At 38.4% G+C, this 19,404-nt stretch overlaps 1 protein-coding gene across 4 annotated transcripts in view; it reads right to left on the bottom strand.

The window, feature by feature from the left end:
- The window catches only part of ZNF516 (zinc finger protein 516), a 130,196-nt gene extending 123,762 nt beyond the window's left edge, over window positions 1-6,434 (bottom strand). Inside the window, exon 1 of one of the 4 annotated variants that reach the window (XM_088131018.1) lies at window positions 6,356-6,434. The gene's annotated coding sequence lies outside the window, so the exon portion shown is untranslated. Of the gene's footprint in view, window positions 1-1,238; window positions 1,575-5,063; window positions 5,153-6,355 lie in introns of those variants that run through there. The other 3 variants (XM_088131019.1, XM_088131017.1, XM_088131020.1) reach the window with 3 other exon arrangements.
- Window positions 6,435-19,404: the final 12,970 nt, after the last annotated feature.

Raw genomic sequence — 19,404 nt, 5'->3', positions numbered from 1 at the left:
TAGAGCCACTTATATAATGAGATGGGCAGCATATAAATTTGATCTATAAATTAATATAAATAAACAAATTCAAGAATTAAAATCCTTCAAATGAATAAGATTTTTAGGTGGAACTTTTATATTGTCTATGCCTAAATAAAGTTATGCCTAATTTAATGACTCAAAGCAAAGCAAACAGAACCGAAGAACACTTTATTAATCACAGCTTACTCAAGATGGCTATGGCAGTTATTCTTTTAAAACTAAAGATGTCTTCTTGACTAACTGGGCTGTAATACTAATTACACCACAAGTGTTCCCATCCAGCCCTATTTTCCAATTTATTAGAAAAGCCAAACATAAGTATCATTTCCATCCTGTCTCTCTTAGCAATCTGATGAAAAGCATTCAATTACATATATACAAGTTTCAACAGGACACCTTTCAGTTTTTGATACAATTCAATTAAATGTCCTATTGGCAGAAAAGGAAGTAAACCTTGCTAAACAGGCTTTTTTCCCCTCCTCCCATAAATGTACATACAATGAAAAAATCATCTTTGCATATTTAGTAAAATGCTCATATTTCAGAATGATATTTATCCTGGGTTGAATTGCCTTTTTTTGTTTTGTTTATTTGTTGCAGTCTTCAACGAAGTTCTTGTTCACTCTGCCTGGATATTGAATGTTAAAGCCAGATTTCAACTTTTAAACTCTTAAGGCCCATAAAATTCTGACGAACTGTGTGCAAAAACCCCTATCCCACCAAATTCTAAGGGGTAGCACGTCATTATTTTTTTTTCTTCAAAGTTGTGTCAAAAAGCAGAATTGCCCCCCCCCACTTGAACAAAAAAACATGAAATTACATGAGAACTGGAATTCAGGTTACATCCCTGCCTCTTTTGTTAGGCTGGGCTGGGCTGCCTGAATCTCACACCCAAGAAACACATCTGGATTTCTGCTAAAGTTCCATTTCTTGAGGATCTGAGATTATCTTCTTTTTTACCCCTTTCCCCAGAACTGAAGGAAAGCCTTCCAGTTGCACTGGAGTGATGAGGCATCCCATAATTTCCACGGAGATATACAGATACGCATACACGCAAACATATCACACATATTTCTCCTTCCCCTAGATCCAAGAGCCCGAATGCCTTTTAATATTTCCTGCAATGGTCAGTGAGCATATCACCCCTCACAACACTCCCTTTTTCCCTTCCCTTCAACAATAACGAACCGAAGTTGAATATAGAAAGCAATTACCTTCTGAGCTAGGCTACTTCTCCAGGCAGAGCCCCACATAATCCAACAGGACAGCGCTGTAACCTCCAGAGCTGCTTCTCCTCCCACAGAAAGTGAGCCTGGTCTGTTTATCCCAGGCTGTAGCCTTTCTCCACCTCCACTTTTTTTTTTGCGGGGGAGCGGGGGGTGGGAGGAGAAGGAGAGAGGTAGCGCCTTGACAAATCCTTTTTGCCTTTGTTCAGGGTTAGAAGTTGAGCCCGTTCTCTCAGCCTCTTTCACTTCTTGTATTACAGTTACATGGCTGTGTGACGTCTGGTGAGATGAAAAAGGGAAGAAAACAACTGAGTAGAAGGGACGCCTGGCCGGGGAGACTCCTCCTCTCCTTGCCTCACTGCTGCCTCCTCCCTCTTGTCGACTAACACACAGCAACAAGCGGTTGGAAAGGTTGGGGGGGGGGGAGAAAAACAGAGGGTGGCCTCCCTTCCCTCACAGGTACGGCTGCCCTTACAGCTATAAGCCCAGCTCAAAATAGCTCTTTGGTAACCATCTTCTCCCTGATTAGCCTGATTCCTTTGGGCTTTTTCCAGAATATGGTCATGGTCTTCTAGACATAAAATAAAAATTGACATTAACACAAGACCACAACTGATACCACCCCAGAGTGTCACTCCAGACATGCTTCGGTTTTACAGTTGCAATATTAGCAAAGCAAAAGGCAACAGTTGTTTTCCACTGCTCACACCAAAGAGCATTTTCAGTTGGACCAGCTTGCAGTTGTCTGAAATAATAATAAGAACAATGCAATCTTATACAATTATCTACTGCTCCTAAATAAGACCTGTTGTGTTCAAGGAATAGGACTTACTCCCAAGTAAGGATATAGAGGACTGATATTTAGGACTTTCATCCAATGTACATTTACTTGGGAATAAATGCACACTTACCTGGGAGTAAGATCCCTCCAACTCAGCAGGGCTTATATCTGAGTAGTCAGAGAATGGACTATACTTTCAGCTGCCAATTCTATGCATGCTAACTTGAAAAAAGGGGGAAGGCGGAATTATTTCAAGTTAAACATGCATAATGATTGGGCTGTGAATAGACCTTTGAACCTATCTAGCACTCGAGCAAAAACAAAAGAGAGATTTTTCAGATGCATGGACAGTCAAGACAAGTTTCCTTTTGCATCACAAAAGGAATCAACTTATGCATGCTGACTCAATATATACTCAGAAGTCTGTACCACCAATATCAGCAGATTTCCTTTCAAGAGCACAACCACAACTGATTTACAAGTAAACATACCTAGTGAGCTGTGCTGTCAAATATGAAGGCAACCTGAGATCACCACTGCTTTACCCTAAGATTGACATGACTTCTAAACTACTCTTACCAATTCCATAACATGTATTCATAAGTGTAACCCAGAGCTAGTAAACAAAGGGGACTAGCAACACAGAAGTTTAAGGAACGAGTCTTATATTAAATTATTGCTTGCATACACAAAAAGCTGCTGAAAAATAATACTGGTACACCGCCTCGCCCATTGCATGCACGTTTGCCTGAAGCTGGAGAAAAGGCGTATCAGGAAATAGCTTAAAAACAAATCTAATTCTAAAACTATGTAACTGAATAGCTAAATGTTCCTACTGAGGTATTCTGTCCTCTTAAAAGTTAAATATATGGCTGCCAAGTGAGTTAATGAAAAACTCTTTGCTAGTTAACTCATTTAGTGCATCAGCTATGAATTAAAGTATGTGGCACATGGCCAGAGCATAAAGGACTCTCTTTGAACATGCTCAGATTTCTCTCTAACAAGAAATAGTTCTGATCATCTCCAGAGTGAAGTGGGCAGTTGGCTTCAAGACAAAAGGTTGCATTTAGTTCTTGAATTGTCCATCCCACCCGTTCACCCCAACATATAAGATGAAAGCCAGCAAGAAATCAAGCATTTCGCCTTAAAAACACTGCAATCTCATTTGCTCCAAACCCTCAATACATGCTAACAGACAGTATGCTCCTGATATAAAGCCAGAAACTGTTATAATATTGATATTGGAAAAACGGATGGAATGACAAAGGGAGGAATTTCTTAAGTAAAAGAACGGAGCCAGATCCATGACAGGCAGAGAGTTTTCCAGCTTTTCAGTTACTGAATGTGCTTATTGTGTGGTAAAGAAATGATCATTATTCATAGCATTCATGGAATATGTTGGCCAATAGTCTTTCTTTTGTGCCAGGACAGTTAAGTCTGACATTTTCTGAAATGAACTTTTATGTATTTTTTTGTTTAAAGTTATGTTTGCGATAATCTAAAAATCTAATCAATGTAGAAAGAATCAACAGGACGCTGCATTATCCAGTGGGCTATAGTGGGAGGGGGGATTGTTACACAGTAGTTTCCTTTGAAAACCATGAAGAACTCAACCCCCTATTGTGTTATAGATTCAGTGTGATCCTGCAACACATTAAAAAGTCCTTTTATAGCAATGACTCTTAAATGGATATAAATAATCACATTCTTGAAGTCGCGATGGGTGTATTTTTTGGACGCTCTCCACCTCTCCCCCCCCCAAGATAAGCAAGCCTGCCACATTGTTCAAATACACCGATAGATCATTTTATACTTCCTCGCCTTCCACAGATCTCAGCTTGATACTTGAAACCACCACCTTATGACAATTCTATTCATGATTAGAGTTCTGGTTTCAGGACTGAATTTTGGTTCACAGCAGATGGGTGGTGCGGGTGGGAGAAGGTATTCGTTTACCTATCTAGATTCTGGCGTCTAGCCCAACAAAGGCAGAAGCATGTAGAAAATACAAGGGAACAGCTCTTCCCAGGCTGAAATGTTGGAGTTGCAATGCAAAGACAGTAAGAGGTAAGAGCTGGTGATTGGAGGGTTAGGCTGCCAGTCTTTTCTAGAGGGCAGGACTAAGCTAAACATGGGCACTTTGCATCGTTTCTCATTCTTCTTTGCCACTTAATTATCCCCTTCTTATCCTTCCCCCCACTTAAAAAAAAGTTTAGGAAAGGAACATCCATGTTCATGGTAGGAGTTGATCTCCTTAACCAATAGCACTAGAGATGGAAAATATTCATACACTGTTTCAGTAGGAGGTTGGACACACGGTTAGCTGGGGGGGGGGAGGAGGAGGAGGAGGAGGAAAGGCTGGTGGCATTGAGAGAGGAGGCTGAGCTGCTCTGTTGAAAGAAGCTTTAATCTTATATTGATCTCTTAAAATTCAGTATTTTTTTTAACAGTAGTCCAGTTGGATTATAGAGCCCCCACCTTCAGCTCTATTTAATTTATGGACTCATTAGTCTAATTTCATTATTTAATCATGTGCTAGTCATTGTACTTCCTTAAGAAAGGAGTGGACTGACCTATTTTTGGCTGGAGATAAACGACCATGTTAACAGATGTTAATCTTGTAATCTGTTTTCCTGTAAGCGCTTCATATACCCGCATTTGAGATATTAACAACAATAACACCACACACACAGGGGGAATTGACGTCAGGATTCAATACTTCTTTTTCCCCAAATAGGGGAGAGAATCCACCCAATGCCTTCAAAGACATTAAATCTTTTCCTACTTTATAAATGCTGATTTGTTCTGCCTCAACTCCCACAGGCAGTGATTTGCATTTCAAATTCCACAGGTTACCCCCCTTCCCTTTCTCTGACACACTCTCTCTCTCTCTCTCTCACACACACACACACACACACACACACAAATATAACCCAGCAATAAGGCAGCAAATGTGGATCGAGAGAGGTAGGGAGCAGCGAGTGCATCTAGGTTAAATCTCCGAAAGGCGACAACAAAACGTCTGTTTCTACCTCTCCGGTCCAGAAGGCTTTGGAAACCATCGATCTGCCCAACGGAATGAATAAGACACGGACTCACACGCAGCACACCCTCCCCGGCCGCTGCTGCCAGAATAGCAACGTTTCTAGACCCCAATGCTCGCCGCGTGAGGGCGGGGCGGGGCGGGGGGCGGCAGGGAGGGGAGAAGAGCGAGGTCGACCGAGGGACGGGCGAGAGCAGGACAGATGCTTCGGCGGCGGGGATTCACCCAACTAGGGACTCGGGACATCCTGCTGTCACCTTACACATCCAGGCCACTTGCAAGTCCCACGCCACCTCACGCCCAGAGTCCTTACGACTAACTCGACCCGATCTCGGCAAAGTTTCTGCAACTTCTCGAAACAGTTTAATTCAAATGACGGTTGCGACTCTTATGCTAATTCTGGGTGGAGATGGGAGGGGGCGGAGGAAAAGGAGGGACAACATGTCTGCATTATTTCTCTCTTTTTCCCACTAGGCAATCCTCCCTCCCTCCCTCCCCCCCTCCTTCGCTCTCTCCCATGTATACATTCAACACCCATCCAAGGGGCAGGACTCATCCATCGTTCTTGCCCTTCACGAGATTTTTTTTTAATCCCCAGAAGTGGAAAAAACAAGCATTCGCAGCCCTCAACTTTCTGAGGCAAACTATGCCCTTCAGTCCAGCTGGTGGTACGATAAGAAAACAAAACAAAACAAAAAGTGTCGAGGCGGGGGAGGAGGACGCTCTCGCGCGCCCAGCAGGCACTCCGTCCCCTTCCTGAGGCGAGCGGCCGCTTCTTCCGAGCCTCGGAGGGCTTGCAAAAGTACTGCCTACCTTCAGCGGCGTTTTAATGTTAGAAGGACAAGCCAGTCGCCCGGCTCCCCGGCCCTTCTCGTGGAGGGCATTACTGGCGACGCCTCCTCCTCCCCCCGCCCGCGCCTTTCGCGAAGTGTACAAAGCTGAAAGCTTCACATCGTCCAGAGATCCGGACAACACCAAGCTGTGCCGCCGCCGCCACCCCCCGCCAAATTCACCCCCTCCGGTTTCTGATCGCCGGCTTTCGCTCCAAATAGCACCAAGTGATCGCTTCTGCAAAAGTCTCCCCAGTTCCTAAGTGAGATTAACTATTAATTGGAACCGCGAAGTTTTTCCCACGGGCGTTATTAAGGGGATTCTCATTTCTCTCTCTCCCTCTCCCCCCCCCCCCGCCGCCTTCCCCGATCCCTCCCATCTCCTTCGCCAACGCCTCCAAAAAGGTATCCATAAACCAGGTCTCGGGAAACGTCTTCTAAAGGCTCCTACCTTATCCCAGTTAAGGTGATGTGATTTGGAGAAGGACAGACAAACAACAACCTGAAGGTGAAACCACGCGCTGAATGCAATAAGGAAAGAACTGCACATGATTCACTGCGCCAGCTCCACTCGGGCGAGCAAGGAGGGGGCGTCTCTACGCCCCCGGCTGCCGAGCCCTGAAGAAGGGGTCCGCCAGTCTCAAACTTTCAGTCGGACTTCGGCCCTTGTGGGGGCCGTTTTGCGGACCTGGGCTGCAGCGAGGCTGGGGAAATCCCCGTCTTTTTCTTTTTGCCCTCCCCGTTCAATGTATAGGTGCATGACTTCCCCCAGCCGGTAGAATGGTCTGTTCTATATTAAATGCACACACTGTCTACTATTGTCTCATCAGCACAAAGTTCTTGTGTAATGCAGGGACAGACTAAATGGCCAAAAATGAGTCACATAAAAACAATTATTCCACTAATAGGACTGATTCATTAGCAGGTCTGTTATTCATTCCAGTTTCTACCAAATGATTAAATAGGAGCTATTACCGAAAGATATCACATATATTCCCATATGCACAAACTCTCAGTCTCTTACACACACACACACACACACCTATTATATATACATGGAGATAATGATATATTTATCATCTATATAGTTACAGTAATGGACATACTTCAACTTTTAAACAAAAATGGGATTGCATAAGGTGGAATTGTTTCAATTCCATTTTATTAAATTATTTTTATTATTGTTATTGTTATTCTTAATTCCACAATACTAGAATATATTTATATTAAATGCCATTTGATTTATGGAGTTCTATGCAGGGAAAGTAATGCAGAAAGATGAAGACAGCCATAATTCTGTGACAATTGTGTTCATTTCACAACATATGAATTAGCTTTTCAGCATGTGTATGCATATAGAAAGTATTAAATTATCTCATGTGGCATTCTTATATACCTCTTGTGTGTGTGTGTACAATTATAGATATAAATTTATTCACATATATGGGCACACATACTAAAACATATATTATGTATATAGTCATTGTACTCATATTCCAGATTTAAATAACCAGTGTGATTTTATAATTTGGTGTTGGCTGCCATATGTTTATATGTACACAGTTGTATCATATGACAATCTTCGTGTGGTGCTTTGAAGTGGCATAGTTCCTAAAGAAAAGTGTTACTTGTGTAGAGAATGTGCAGTATTTCTAGGGACCTAATAGAGGTAGGTGCCATTTTTCTTCGGAAGAAAACAAAAGAACAGCAAAATAAGGTCAAAAAGTTGGCACTTCTCTGCACAAATCTACCCATTATACACAATTTTTAAAATATAATTTTCAAACAAATAGCCCACATGCGTAGTTTGAGGTTAGACTATAAACCTTAATTGAACCTAAAAATTCATACCCTCCTTTTTCAACCATCTCATTTAATAAAGATTTCTGGAGAAATTGCAGATGTTTGCCTATTCTTTTGGTTTACTTAGATTGGTCATAATGAAAGTATTACCCAATTATAGGGTTCTAAAAAAAATAGCACTTCTTTTTGTCTTTGCCCAATAAGGTCAGCGATGGTATAACTGACATTGCAGAACTTCGAAGGAAGGCTAACAGTATCTTTCTTCCAAAGATCTTTTCAGTCTCCTTATCCAACCATGTTTATTATTACTAAGCAGTTAAAAGGAACACAGTGTCCAAATTTCTTCACTGTAGTCTTTTGCTGGCCAGTTAATTCAAGGACAGCTGTGTTGCAGTTTAAATGCTTACCTAGTATTGTGGTATTTGGTGTGTGTGAAGCTTGAGAGGGCTGAGACCATTCTCCAAATTTTTTCCCCATTTTGCAACAGGCTGTATTGGCAAACAAGTTGTCTGTAACAACTGAAACTTATAAATAAGTCTTGAGGAGCATTTGGGGATAAGGAAAATGAGAAGACCAAATAGGGAAAGTTTGCAATTGAGAATACTGTACACACATGTGTGCACACACACACACATGTATGCTGTGTGGGATTCATCATCTGCACTAATTTGAATAGCAAGCATGTTAAAGGTCACTGACAATTGTTGCATTCAGCACAAATGCCTGAGTGGGAAACATTTGCAGCCGCGCACTCCAAATCCGGTTGGACCTTATAATGTCATTTATATACACTCTATATACAGCTCAGGAGGATTGACTTTTGGCAGGCCCTTGTGTCACACCTTTCAAAGGGTACTTAATTTATATGCCCAAAAACCAGTTTGGTGTGGTGATTAGAGGCACCAGGTTAGAAATGGTAAGAGTGCGAGTTTTAGTCCCGCCTCAGGCACAAAGCCGGCTAGGTGACCTTGGGCCAGTCACTCTTGCTCAGCCCTGGGAAGAAGGCAATGGTTGACTGACTAGAAGGCACACACACACAAAAAAAACCTCTCGATATCCGCCCAAATGTTTCATGTTTGTTTTCACTCTTGCATTTTTTTTTAAAATCAAGATTTAATATATATTGTCACATACTGAATTGTCCCTGCCCTGGGTCAAGTGAAGACCAAGAGATGGCAGAGTTGCCATTTTCTCCCTGGCATCTCTATAGAATGACATTTCTTTGCTTGGACTTCCAAAGCATCCATTTATACACCAGCTTTCCTGGGCAGGACTTAGCACTGTAATAGAGGCTAATAAGTTCCATGTTGGGGAAAATTGACAAGTTGAATCAAAAGCATATAGGATATTCAACTTCTCCACAGTGTGTGACATGATTGACTTTCATTCGGAGGCTTGCTTTAGGTCCTTGTTGTGCTGGCAGAGGAAAAAAATATTATAGATACAGGTAGTCCCCAGTTTAAGAATGAGTTCCGTTCCCAAGTCGAATTTGTAGGTAAGCTGCAACAGTATTATTGTATAATACTGTATAAGTTGTTGTTGTTGTTGTCGTTAAGTCGTGTCCGACTCTTCGTGACCCCATGAACCATATTGCGCCAGGCCTTCCTGTCCTTCACTGCCTCCCTGAGTTTGCTCAGTTTCATGCTCATTGCTTCAGTGATGCTATCTAACCATCTCATCCTCTGCCGTCCTCTTCTCCTTTTGCCTTCAATCTTTCCCAGCATCAGGGTCTTCTCCAAAGAGATCTCTCTTCGCATTAGGTGACCAAAATATCTGAGCTTGAGCTTCATTATCGATCCTTCCAATGAGCAATCAGGGTTGATTTCCTTTAAGATTGACTGGTTTGACCTCCTAGCAGTCCAGGGGACTCTCAAGAGTATTGGGTAATTAATTCAAACCATTGTGTATACTCAAATCATTGTGTATTTAATTCAAATTTTGCTACAAGAGGCTCTGTTCTTAACTATGGATCATCTGTAACCCAGGCATTATTAACTTAGGGACTACCTGCACTGTATCACCAAAGCACACACATGCTCCCATAAGGGTAGACAACCTGACTGCAACAGTGCAGAAGTAAGACAAACATCAGGCACATTCATTGGAAAAGAATACATGCCACTTCAGAGGTAACTCCATTGACCTCAATGGAGTGTAGTCTTTCCATGGTCTCCTAAGGCTGAAATATTGCACATATAAATGATAATATGCCATACTGAGTAAAGTGCAGCTTACTTGTAAGTAAGCATACAAAAGATTGCATCATAATGCTGGAATCCTATATCCTCATTTTTTGAGGACACAAGGTCAAGATTGCATTGTACTAATACTTCTTATGATGAACTGATCTTTATGCAATAAAAGCAGAAGGAGAAGCAACATCTTAGAAAGGGCTGCTTAGATACCTACATTTTTATTTGTGATAAAAATTTCAGGAAAAAAAGCACCTTTTTATTTTTCTACCCACAGAGAATACACTCTTATAAGGACTTTACTGAGGGTAACTCCATTGACATCTATATATTTCTGCACAAAGATCAAATCTCACTATATTATGCAAAAGGGCACAGTATTAATTGTATAAAATTTCAGTCTTTATTTTTATTCTGGTGAATTTTCCTGTTTCTTGGTTCAGAAAATGAAATTATAACATCAATCAAAAGGTTAATTCAAAAAGAAATCATATCAGCATCTCTTTTGATCAATCTTTTCTTAAAGTGCTGTATGTCCCAGACCGTGTTTCAAAAATTCTAATTTGAAATTATTTTGTTAAATTATAATACATTGTATGAAAATGTCATATTTATTTATTTATTTATTTATTTATTTATTTATTGAATTTATATAGCCAACCAATGTCACGTGCATGTGACTCTGGGCAGCATACATAATTAAAACAAAAGCTAAACATTCAGTATAATTTATCCATTACATTAAAACAGTTAAAAACAATCAAAAACTACACGATGCCCAAATTCATCTGCATAATTTACAGATCCCCAAACAAACATGTTGGAAAAGTTGGCATTACTACTATATTGAGCTATATTAATATTAATAGGTTCCTCTATTTATATCTTGTAATTCTGGTTAATCCAATGTCTAAAAACATTTATTTACCTTTCCTTTAGTAGGATAAATTATTTGTTCAATGTTTTGATTATTTTTTTAGCGCAAAAGTGGTATTTTGATTAAAATCAATACAGTAACTGCCATGCATCACCTATTCTTAGGAATTATTGGTGAAAGTTAAGTTAGACATTGTGGGCAAGCATGAAAGGCAATATATAACAATTTCAGCGGCAGGGAAGTAATTGTACATTACACAAATGGTTTTCATATTAATTCCGTGAAACATATAAAGCTTTTGTTTTAGTTTTAGTTTTTCTGTACATGACCTGCCTTTGTTTATTACTGTGAACTGTGACTTAAAAAATTACTAAGAATTATAATTTAGATTTAAGTACTGTGAAACTGTATTGTCCACATATTTATTTGAAAGTATGTCCAACTCAGTTTAGTTGAATTTACTGTGTAGAACTGCAGTGTTACTTTTAGAACAAGCCTATTCATGCACCCCTGAATTTTTCCAAGTGGCAATTCTTGTAAAATCTCCTATGAAGATGATCCAAAACATCTTTTAACAAGCAAACCATTGCAATGGTTTCATCTTTCTTTCCTTACATTTTTTATGCAAGGTGCAGAATAAACAGCAAACATTTAATACACACTGGTCTAATTCTTGGCTGAAACTGTATATTATAAAAGCAAGCCTCATGGGTTTCTTGCTAACATCTGCAATTTACAGATAGAAAATATTAACATCATTACAATCCCACTGAAGATACCTTCACCCCTTCTTAAAAAAAATTTATAAATCCTACCTAGTTGGAAGATAAAACTGGATAAATTATCTTTAAGAAAATAAGGTTCATTGCTGTTAGCAAGATGCATTTTATTCAGTAGCAAAGAAACCTCTGGCAGAACAGTCTATACCACAAAAAATTGAACATTTCTTTTGTAATCATGAGGTGCTAGAACTACTTAGAGGAAGCACAAGAGCAATTCCTTCATTTCTGGCATAGTTTGGCATACTGATATTCTTTGCAGCTATCAACTTTGGGTCAAGCTTGTCACACATAAATTCAGCAAATGGGAAAGAATGCTTTTTCTTCCCAGTGCACAAACATAAAGTAAGTTTTCAGCCTTGTCAGGTTTCCAGACTTTTATGCAACTATTGCTCATGGCAGCACAATAGATTTTAGGAGTTCAGAAGAAGTCACAAATGCAGTTTTATATTTATTTACCTGGAAGTAGGGCTCACTGAAATCAGTAGGACACACTTCGGAATGAAAATATAGAGATTTGTTCTAATGTACCTTGGGTTCCTTTATATGTCTGAGATGTCACACTTACAGATTAATTGTCTGATCATCTGAAAATGGACTAGTCGCTTGAGTAAGGAGAGAACAAGTTGGTCATGGAATTTTCATCTGAAGTGTTATTTTTTCCCCCTGGAAACAGAAATAATCATGAGAAAACAGATGTTGTTGTTGTTTTTAAATGCTTTGCTACTGGCACTCCAGTTTTTCATATATAAACTTTATGGGTCTGTACATACATTCTAACAAATTTATTTTAAGGAAATTTTTAAAAATGTGGTATCAAACATTACCAAGAGTGTAAAGTTTGGTGAAAAGTTACTGAAGAATTATGAACTCCAATTATATCATGAACACTTTTTTTTGACAAAACATTTCAACTACCATATTGATGGTTGTTTAAACAGACCTCAATATATAAATTAAAAAAAGAAGAAAAGTAAGGATGTCTATCACTTTGGTTTTCTGGTAACTTATCCTTTTAACTATTTATTACTTTGCTATTTTGAAATATGTTATTATTTTACACTGTACTTTAAACCTCCTTCAGCATTTTCTATAATATTAGGCAGAGTATTATAATTCTGTAATATTAGGCAAGTTGAAAGCAATGTTGTTTAGTACACTATGCTTTCAAAAAGCACGGAAATTGTCTTAACCTAACACTCACCTTAAGCTGAATTTAGTGATTTACCCAAAGCTACCCTGGCAAGCAAAAACTGGAATTCATTTTTCTGTCTTGAAATCTAATGTTCTAGCCACTATATAAAACCCATTTCTTTCTTTCTTAATGTATTAACTGATGGAAAATTAGTTGTATCAGCATAAGTAAGAAATAGTTAGGAATATTCTATTTTCAACATTTGTTCAGCCAGCTTATTACAGTGAAAAATTAGAAAAGTTGAATACATTAGAATAATTACCACTTAACAATAATCTCTAGAAATCACTTACTCTTCTCTATATCATAAATTTATAGCAAGTCAAAAACATACAGAACGTTTGCTTGATTTTAGACTAAACTGAGAGAATTTCAAATGCAGCTGCTTTCCAAATAATTCAATTTCAATTTCTTACAATCAAAGAGCAGCCAACTCAAACCATTCGGACAGAATTTCACATAGGTTCCATCATGAATTTAGGACTGAGAAGGGGGAAGCCTCAAAGCAGGTTCCCTTTGCCTTTCCCTTTCCTTTGAAAGCCAAATTTAGTAAGGATATTGAAACATTATCTTTCTCATAGCACATTTAGGACTCTGCTTATTTTCTTTTCCTGCTGGTGGCTAACTACTGAACTCTAATATGCTTTTTGCTTGGCTGTCTGCAGTTGGTTTAGAAATGCACCACTTGCTAAGTTCATCCCGCCAAAAATGACAAGTCAAGGTAATATAGCTCTTGCAGTGTCACAAATTAATTACAAAATATTGGCCTTACATGCCAAATTGCACACTGTGCATTTTCAGAGCAAGTCTGCATCACTGCAATATGGACATACACAATTGTCTTATTTTGAACAAATTTGGGGGGAAGTGGGTGGTACATAATGGTCACTCAGCTTTATATTAAATGGTAAATTTGCCTATTGTCTCATTAATTTTGCTTCACCTGAGACTGAGGTGCAAAAGCTGGATTTTAACTTTACAGCACCTTTTTAAAAAGCTTGAGGGAAAAAAGCTTAAGCAAACTGGGGGGTGGGGGGAGGGAAGAAAACTTTTCATGGTAGACAAAATCACCATCCAACATGTGCAAGTCATGCTAAGCTAAATGAACCATGGATGACTTACTGGTGAGCAGGGCCTGTGGCTGAATTGGACTTCTTATCCACATCATCTTAAACCTAAGTGAGATGTGTGAACTCGGTCTGTATCTAAATAAATGCTGGATGGGTTCAAACAGTGTTCAAAGCCATAATGTAGTGTTTGAATTTGGTTTAGTCTGTTATGTATAAACTACCATTTTTAGTGGGCACACAACATTTTTCTGTGTGGAGCCACAGTTTTCATTTTTTTTCAATATTGTGGTCTCAGAAGCTTGCAGGAGGACATGTCTGGGACAAATGGATATTGCATTTGGGGATCTTTATTTTGTGGGAACTGCTTGGTTTTAAAGGAGAAATATATGCCTTTTTCCTCATGAAGGTTCAGTGCTCTCATTTCTACCTTCGTTTAGCAATTTGCACTAAAAATAGCATTGAAAATGGCAGCATGATCTCAGGGTGCTCTGGGGTTCTCAAATTGGGGTCTGGGGGATATATCCATGTTTTGTTTTATGTTTATGGCTTAGACTCATTTGTGACTCCTTTCTTCATCTTCCCCAAGTGACAAGGGGTCCCCAGGTTTCTGTTAAAGATCTTACCCTTTAATGTCTCCTGGCCATTTGTTAGAGATGCATTTGTTTTTATCAAGGAGCATTTGCTCTACCACTGGCCATGAGAACACATGTGATAAACTTGGTGGATCCTACGGAAAGAGAAGTATTCACATCCTCTGATTTAAATCTGTTCCCTCGTGAACCTGTAGAACTAAACTCCAGTAGAAAAGCATGGGGTTTTTTGCAGCATGTAACAAAGACTTATCACTATTTGTCATATTACCCAGTCTTTCACCAGCTGCTTTCTGATATGAGGTGGGAAATAAATTACCTCCAGCATGACTCTTAAGCGTGGTGCATCATCTTATTCAACTTCTATGCACTGCAGAATAACCTGCAGACATCTTTCTGGGGGCATTATAATTAACAAAAATACTTTCAAAGTTCTGACAAATAATAGTGTCATTACATTTGTTGTGGCCTACTGTGCTTCATTGTTATCATCATTATCATGATCACTGCTGCAAAGATGGCCAGGGGTTATCATAGCTCTGTATTTTAGTCATTTCTAGCCATTTATGGTGATCCTGTATCTATCTGGATAAGTGTAGATACAGTGTCTGTATCAGCATGTGGTGTCTCTGTTGGGACAGTATGTGGGCGATTTTTTCTGTAGGCCATCATGATGTATTTGCTGACATGTGTTATTTAGCGATGTGAAATTATTTGGATTTCACATACTTATTTGGATAAGTATGTTGAATTCATTTCCACTATAAATTAGTTGGCACCTCCAGCAATCTCAGCCCATGGATATATGCATATTTATAATCAAGTAGTGTATCACTAACAGAAAGTCTTTTAAAATCATCCCATTTTTTCCCACGTGTTAGATACAGATTCACTGCCTGGTTTTTGCTGTCACTTTTTCCATGTCAAATGATCTAAACTTCCAAAATACATTAAAATGTGGGCATATCATCTGTGTTTTGTTTAAAGCTTCAGAATCTGTAAGCCATCTAAAAGAAACCCAAACAAATCATGAATTAGCATAGAAGATTAGCAAATATTAGGATAAAAATACTCCATTATTGTAAATGTAAGTCATGTCATTCCCTTTCCTTTAATCATAATGTTAATTTAGCCTTAAAAAACCAGAGTGGGCTATTATGGGCTGCATCAACTGCAAAATTTGGGAACAGTTTGCTATTTTTTCCTCTGTTAAACTCCAAAACTAATAAACCTTGAGCATACTGTAACAAGTGAAGTACTCACATCAACAAAGGTCTTACTTAGAGGCTGCAGAACTTTAAGAAACTTGTGGTGAGGATCTGAAGATATTTTAGTAATGTGCCATATACACAGGAGTAGAACATGTTCTTCAGCTTTTTTTTTTTTTAAAAAAACCTTCCTTTGCTTTCCTCACAGTGTGCCTTTAAAATCTGTGCAGAAAAGGTATATTATACTGTGAGTGGGAGAGCTGACTATTAAGCTCAACAGTTTTTTCAAAGAAAACCCTATGCATAAATTCATAACTCTATAGAAATTCAAATTCAGTCACTATCTCCTAATGTTCCTGAAAACAGTGTAATGGGTAATACAACTATAGTAGGAGCCACAAAAGTGATTCTGGATAGTAAAATGAAATGGACTACTGCGCTGAGATATTGGTGGCAAGAGAAGAAGTTTAAGTGTAGATAGCAAATGCTTTTGCTATTTATTTTTCAGTGTGTGGTACAAAGCCATCAACAAATAAATCTGCTATAAAATATTGTTGAAGATTATGAAGATTTCTAGGCACAGTGCAGTGTCCCATCACAGTATGCTTATCCACATCACCGCCTTCTAGATCTAATACAACTACATAAAATAAAATAATATGCTGAGAGAGAAAGAGAAAGAGAGTGCCAGTTTGGTGTAGTGGTTAAGGCACCAGGCTAGCAACTGGGAGACTATGAGTTCTAGTCCTGCCTTAGGTACGAAGCCAGCTGGGCAACTTTAGGCCAGTCGCTCTTTCTCAGCCCTAGGAAGAAGACGGCAATAGCAAACTGCCAAGAAAACTGCAGGAATTAGTCCAGGCAGTCACCAAGAGTCAACAATGACTTGAATGCACCAAAACAACAACAACAACAAAAAACAGAGAGAGACAGAGGGACATACATATTTCTTCTGTGTTTAGTACCCAAGCCTATGTATCTTTCTTTTTCTACATAATATAATCACCTTTGTTGGAGCTGACTCTCATAACCAATAATCTCCTAAATTATAATAGGCTCCACCTTTAATTAAAGCTTCTATCTGGACATATACTTTTGTTATATAAAGTAGCCATACAATTTAGGTGACCCACAAGTTGCCACATGGAGCTCCTAGAATTGGAGATCCCACTACAGAGGAACCACCTTTTTCTAGTAATCACTGCATGTATGCATTAGTGCTTCTGCACCATCCTTATCCATGAAGTTTTTTTTCCCTCCACATCAGTCAACCCTAGATGGCGTGTTTTCCACTATAAATGGGAGCCACATAAATATATACCGTGTTTAACTCATTGAATTTTGAATGATTTTAACCACACTGGTCATGCCAATCAAAATGAAGAATTTCCCTTGCATTAAAGAAGCCTTTCATTTTCCTTTTATTTTGAAGGTTCAGTTACCATATAGGGCACTGGCTATTGGACAACAACAAAGTGAGGGAGAAAATGGGTCTATCTGTCCTCTCATCTGGGGGAGAGGACCTGGGTGTCAGTTCTCTTCCTTTATTAGTTGAGGAAAAGTTCACTCAGTTGTTTACTCCAGCCCATTGTTTAAATTCCTGGCACTAATACAAGAAGATAACTGGAACCAAAATGGGTAAAGCAAAAGACTGAACTATCCACCCTCCTTGAATGATGTAAAATAATAGCAGACTGTTGCTAACCCCACCACAGACAGGTAGTTAGTTATGCTACAGTATTCATATGCTATCATACAAACCAATGAGTCCAAATTAGCAATTTATTGCACTTCAGATGAACGGAGTTTTGTGAAAAATCATGGGTTATGCTAAACCATTTTTATTTAACTGTGGTTTATTAACAATTGACTGGTTCATATGACATACTAAGTCATAAACGATGGTCAACAAACCACAGTGTTTGGATTCATACAACACACTAGGTCAAAAACAAATACCACATTTTTTACAGTGCAAACCCCAATCACTGATTTCAGTGGCTTGGAATCCAGATTAAGTAAACTACACATCTCATTTTCATCCTCCCTTCTAGGTTTTGCTGCAAACATCCTAAAGTAGGATGCCAAAGGAAGTATATTTGTACTGTACAATACCACGCATTCACAAATTTATGATCTTATGTTGTGGTTGTCATAGGAAAAATAAAATGATTGTGGGTGTATGCAAAGTCAGGAAAGGCATAATTTGCAACTTCCTATCCCATGCCGTAGAAGAATGCTCTGCACAAAAATAAGGTTAGACCAATGTAATATAAAGTATTTCTTTTCTGAAACCAATATGTAGCCGTATTTATTTTAATTTTCATTTTATATTTGCTTCCTGGAACTTGCTAAGCTTTGCTTCTCTCGTGGTACTGAAAGACATTTCCAGGCCTTTGTCTTCTGTGTGATAGACTGTTGTTCTGGACATGGATACGTGGTCTGATTAATGAGCCCTTGGATTCTTCTATTATACTGTTTTCTGATGAGAACTCAATCTGTTAAATGTTTTTGTTACCATAGGAGGCGTGAGCAGTGTAACCACTTGTGTGAATGTGATGCTGTGATTGGTGCACAGCCACATAATGTGTGATGTCATTCTCCATCTAGCCATGGCATTGGTGTGGGCTTTTTGTGTGTCTCTGTGTGTTCCTTCTCTTTTTACCTTCTTTGGTTAAAAAAAATAATAATAATTGGGTACCCATCATAGGTTGACTACAGATAATTAACCTAGCATGTGGTTAAGGTGAGAAAGTTGGTCTGCTTTTTTGCATATTAAAGTCATGTAAAATGCATTGATACATATGACAGTCGCTGCTTTGGGAGTATTCTCTGCCTTGTGTTCCATCATTCCTTATTGATTTGTTCTATTTCTGTGGGTCTCACCTTCTATCTATACATTGCTGCATGTCACTTTTGTTTCCACTACCTGGTTCATGGCTTGTCACAATGACCTGAATGTTTTCCCCATTACTTACAGTTTTATCCGTACTAATAATGAGGAGTTCCTCCTCTTGATTTATAATTGTACTGCCACATTTCCTTTCCAGAAGTCCTAGCAAATATTTAACTTTACACTAAAACAAAACCAATACATTTTCAATACAGGTCTTCTTAAAAAGTGCAGGTGGTGAGTGCTATCTTCAAAGAGGCATTTCCTTTTTTCTGTTTCATAGTAGAATGTGTCTTCTACAGTGGTGCCTGCTATAACTAGGATAAGCTTTATGTAAAAACAAAGTTTCCTTCTGAAATTTACCCATACGCCAATCTGATTGAGAGTTTAATTGATTTAAATAGTAATTTTATTAAAAATTACAATTAAAAAGATAAAAACTAATACAAACTAAAAAAAAAGAAAAGAATAAAAAGAAAAAATAGAAAGTGCAGAAAAGAAAAAAATAGAAAAAATAGAAAAGAAAAAAATAGAAAGAAAAAGAAAAAAGAAAAAATAAGAATATAATGAAGAAAAAGAAAAGAAACATATAAAGAAATGACTTCCTGATTCATCACAACAAGTATAAACAATTTTAGTAATTTATCACCTTATCTTAAAACGAATGATCTCTTCTTCCCATATCCCATCTCTTATCTATAAACAAATACTGAAAGCCTCATCATTTCAGTCCTGATCTTAGCAAAAGTCCATTAAGGGTTACCAGAGATAAGAACATATCTGTTTTAACCTTGATCAAACATACCAACTTTATATTCCTTCCTTTTACTTTTGACAATCTTGATCTTTAGTCTTTTCAAATAAAATTCATTTATTTCTATTAATTCAGTTAATAG

The sequence above is a fragment of the Python bivittatus genome, unplaced genomic scaffold (assembly GCF_059951505.1).
Source record: "Python bivittatus isolate LINGU-HERP-01145 unplaced genomic scaffold, Pbiv_v1 ctg000840_np1212, whole genome shotgun sequence".
Taxonomy (NCBI): domain Eukaryota; kingdom Metazoa; phylum Chordata; class Lepidosauria; order Squamata; family Pythonidae; genus Python; species Python bivittatus.
The sequence above is the reverse complement of the archived record's forward strand: the minus strand, read 5'-3'. Positions and strand labels throughout refer to the sequence as shown.